Genomic DNA, 5199 nt, shown 5'->3' with positions numbered 1-5199 from the left:
TCGTTAGCCGTCGGATTGTTGCCTCCGTCTCCTTTGACTGTTGGTTGCCCTTCACGCCAACATCTACAAGTTCACCGTGCTCAGTCCAACGGGTGTAGCCAGCCTTGAAACCCATGCGAATCAAGTGTGCACGGATCTGCTCTATGTTTGAAAACTGCTTCTCATTCTTGCAGTCGACACACGAACCGCATATATAGTGCTCGTCACGCTTTCCTTTTGGCTTCTTGTATGCCGTGGCAGCCCTAAAAAAAGCCTCGATGCCAACAATGAACTCTGGCCCTCGTTCCTTGTACATCCATGACCAGTCTATCTGTAAATCATTATAATTAAACACATTGGACTTATAATCATTAAACATTTCAAAATCTAGAACATATTCATCGAATTACCTCGCATCCTGATTGGTCCCTATTTGAGGGCCCATCTCCTTTCGGTACTTGGGCCGGGTCATGGGACCCGCCTTCCAAAGGCTGCCGAGTCTGATTGCGATTCGTGGGTGGACGTGCCATCCCTACAACACAATATTTTATCAGCTGTACATGTTAAATTCACTATGTTGATTAATTAATAGACGAAATCCACTGGATTATTACTAAAATTCATGACTTTAAAAATATACGCAATCTACATACTAGAAAATTAGAGCTAGATTTTAGGGACAATTTGCAAATACTTTCATAATTTTTTATTCTTTGGATGCCACTCGAATGACAGTTCTAGCGGTATTTTTGCAATTTTTGAATGGCAATAACGGTTCAACAAGTGACAAATTTGGAATTATCCATAGATTTTAATATAGGCACCCAACTCTATTTACATGTGACTTTTAATCTACTCGTTAAATCATCTAAAATGATAAAATTGCGACCTTTCTCTAATTTATATGGATATTTGAGCTCTTGTTCATTCCAAATTTCAACACCAACTAACAACCACCTAAATTCAAACCTAGAGAAATCTAGCAACTAAAATCCAACTAAGAATCAAATGTAGATCATCTCTATACATCTAACAACGAAAAAGTTACAAACTTTACCTAAATTAGATCTCAACTACATCTCTAAATCCATAACCATGGAACAAGCACCATCCATCATCAACCCTAGAGCAATCTACCAAGTAATCTATCCAAAAATGAAATATAGATCTCAGTAACCTTAAAACAGTTGACTCCTCCGAATTTTGAAGGCTCCCACGTAAAAAAAAACCTTGAATCGCCAAAAAAAAATGGCAAGGAGGCGCTGTAACACTGGGCTGCGGCGGCGGCGGCTCTGTTCTTGATCGAGACGGGGAAGAAGATGAACTATATATACTGTAGCAGGCTATCGGTGCCGGTTTAAAAAGGAACCGGCACTGAAACACTATTATCAGTGTCGGTTCTTAACTCCAGACTCTCGATCGCGGGCGGGAGTTTTAGAACCGGCACTGATACCACTTTCAGTACCGGTTCCTTTGAATCGGCACTGAAGATCACGGCTATTATGTGAGATTCTATAGTAGTGATTGTTTATCTATCGTACGCTCATTGTATACTATACGTTTCTGGTCACACACACGCTCAATTTTAAATGTATAATAAAACATAAAAGTACCAAAGGAGAGTACGTGTGGACTCCAAGATTCTATATTTAGCTAAACACAGCACCTTTTCAAATGACGTAGTTACGTGCCTGGGGTCTATCTTATTTCAACGTAGTGTCACTTTCTTTGTATTCGAGTAATAACGAGCCTTTGCGTCCGTTTTTGCTTGGTCGACACATGAACGTTTGGAGACGTACTCTTCATTTCTCCCATGTAAATGTAGAAAAAGAACGTTGGATTTTATAACCAGCCATTCACTGTACTTACCCTTCACATTTGTGCCTCTTGCAATTTTCTTCGGGAATCAAGTTTTCTTCTTGAAAATGAATCAAACAAAATTTGCAATAAATCAAGCTAAGTTCGTGCATATTTTTTCTAGTACAAATGAATCTGTGGATAAAGCTTCTAGTGCTTATTATAGGTCAAGTTATATGATAGTACTTGGTATGATAACATATCTTCCTTTTTTTCACTCAAGATCACGTAAAAACTTACTAATTACTACTGCTTCTAATCATAAAAAATGGTCTTATGTATATTTAGTTGGATATTTCAAAATAATACGAATAATTTTGTCTTGAAATGGACTTTGAAAATATTGTGGTTTAGTTTTTTTTAATATTTGCAATAAAAAATTGTGTTCAATGTCACATTTGGAGACCATATTGATGTCTAAATTGAATCTTTCTTCCTGGCGGGAGTATTGTATTGCCAATCCACACTCTTGTGTTGTCGCTTGGAGTCATACGCTGATGAGCCCCCATAGATGTAACTGACCATGTGCTGGCCTTCTTGAAAAGCAAGATCATCATCTCCTGAGTCATCATCTTGTCGTCGAGCCTTTGATCCAGCAGGCTTGTCACCGGTCATCTCCTTAGTCTTCTTCTCAAGTTCCTTTAGAAAACTTGGCACGTAGATAAATCATGATAGTTCGTTTATGGTAGGGGCAATATTTCTTGCCCCCACCCCTGACTATGGGTTTCCCTACTTGTCAAGGTAACACTTAGGAACGATTTGATCTGCGGCCATAACCTCTGAACTTCTAGATTTTTCTTCTTGTTAGATTTCCTATTCTTTTTGTTGAATTTCCACTTCTCGGCTATATTGGATGACTTTGGATCCAACCCAGGTTGAGGGATTTTACCTCCCTTATCAAAGGTTTCATGCCACTCAAGGGTTTCAGCAGCCTGGCCGCAGGCATTGACTATCTTGAAGAGTTCTCAAATGGTAAGATGCTGCTTCATTGCTATATCTTCTGTTATGCACACTTTCAATTAAGGCTTCAATTACAGCGGAGTCAGAGATGTCGGGAATATTGTTGCATATGTTGTTGAATCTATTGATGAACTTGCACAGACTCTCGCCCTCTTCCTATCGGATTTGCATCAAATGTACCTTGGAAGAGTAGATTGAGCCTTTGGGCAAGTTGGTTAACCATGTATGAGCTCCTCCTGAGAGAACCATGGGAAGATAATTGGCCATGACCTGATTTCCTCCCCCAGCTGTCCGGATGGTGACAATGCAGACTTGAAGGAACTCAGTTGGATTAGTACTCCCATCATATTTCTCCTGGATGCTTGATCATAACCTGGATGGCCAATAAACATATTTGAGTTTTGTTGTAATTGTCTGGCATCTGATAATAATTACAACACACTTCCGACATCACGAGGAAGGACTCATGCTGTCAAAAGAATAGTTATCATCCCCGGAACCAGAATCCGAGGGAGATCAGGAAGAGCTCTGCCTCTCTCGGTGCTTACGCCGGCCCTCGATTTGGCGACGTGGGTTGTGACTATGTCCTTCGTCTTGTCAATGATTTCAAGGTGATTGATTAGATCTGTACACCTGAGTGGGAGCTCTAGTGCCCCGGATTGCCTCAACTTGCTTCTGTGCATCACCAACAAAAGTATTAACATTACCAAGCCATCGTTCAACTTGTGACATCCTTACCTAATTAGTGGGAAGTGCAGCTAGTACAATCTTAACCCCTTGTAGCCGTTGAGTGGTAGGTGAGTAGAATTTGGGTCTTTGCTCACAGGGAGCCCCCGAGTTGAAGAGTCTACGAGTAGATGGAGCAGCAACATCTTTAAGGTTAGGCCTAATACAATTTCTATGTTCTACTATAGGCATAGCGATCGGAGGAGGACTTTGTGTTGAGGGTAGTGGATGAACTGAGTGAAGATTAGGTCGTCGCTGTGGCGGTGGCAGAGGACTAGAAGGGCATGGCATGTGGGGTCACTGATTCTAGCCTCGAAGGTAGCTCTTGGTGTGACGTCATTGATTCTAGCGTCACTGATGGCATAGTGGATGCTCCTCACTTCGTAGGCTCCACGCTCTAGTAATGAACCGTAGATCACCACTTCAACTTTCCACTCAGGAGGAGCATTGGCGTACTCAGTCTTTACTCCTGCATACTTAGGTGCCTTCTCGGATCCCAAACTGTGAAATATCTCCCAAAGCTTAGCGGGGAACCATCCTGCATGGTGTCCATCAGAGTGGTAGAAGCAGCTCCAACGCGGAACACGGGGCGGTTGCGGTCTTGCAAAAGCCATAATACGGGTCGGGGTCAACGATCGAGCAGGGAGACAACCACCTGTGCTCTTGCGTGCAATCAGATGGGTACGGGCCATCTACAACATTTTAAAAGGGAAAGAAGAAATCAGTAACATGGTTCAAACAGAATAAGCCAAGGAAAGCATAGAAAAGGCAAGACACAGTTTTCTAAAATAGTTTTCTTTATAAAATTAATCCTTAAAACTCGACCATTCTAACTAGGCTCGCGTCCTACGGTCAACACGGCTCTGATACCACATCTGTCACACACAGTTTTATAAACGGATAAAACTAGATATAAACCACATGTATGCCATGATCAAGTTTTATACATGCAGGGACTTCATCAGTGTATCACACACAATGTCATTGTTACAATGTTTAACCTAAACAAGATAGAAATACCTCAAAGTCTTTAACTAAAACACACTAGAAAAAGAAAACGAAGCTCCCATCTTCCACAAGCAATCGACCGGGGGATCCGCCAGCTTAGAAGTCCTCATCTTTGTTTGAGTAGTAGTCTAGTTCTCCTTCATTGTCTGAGCAGCATTTGATAGACATTTGTATGAAAATAGCAAGTGTGAGTACATATTGTACTCCGCAAGTGTGGAAAATAAATGATATACGTGCTTAAATAAAGGAACAAGTAGTAACAGATTAAATTTGCATAAATGCCAACTGTAGGATTGAATATGCGCAAATTACCCAATCAGAGGGGGGGTGAATGATTGCGGAAACCACATTCAAAGATTAACTCACCCAAATCGAAACTCGATTTATACTCGGTATTCCACTCGAAATAGATTGAAAAAGTTCTAGTAAAAACGATGTAGAGAAAGATCTGCTAGTCAAATTGCTCTCAATTTTGAGTAAATAACCCCATAAGGATCGAGTAAATTAGATATGTGGATCAAGAATTATTCCTGGTCGAAGTAGACCGAGTCAACCAGAATTGAGTAGATCAAAACTTAGTCGAGTTGACAAAAAGCTACTCGAGATCAAACCAAATCCACCCAAAATTTTCTCAGATCAAACACTAGATATTCTAGCAAAGTTTTGGAT

The sequence above is a fragment of the Phragmites australis genome, chromosome 3 (genome assembly GCF_958298935.1).
Source record: "Phragmites australis chromosome 3, lpPhrAust1.1, whole genome shotgun sequence".
Lineage (NCBI taxonomy): Eukaryota > Viridiplantae > Streptophyta > Magnoliopsida > Poales > Poaceae > Phragmites > Phragmites australis.
This window is presented reverse-complemented; position numbering follows the sequence as displayed.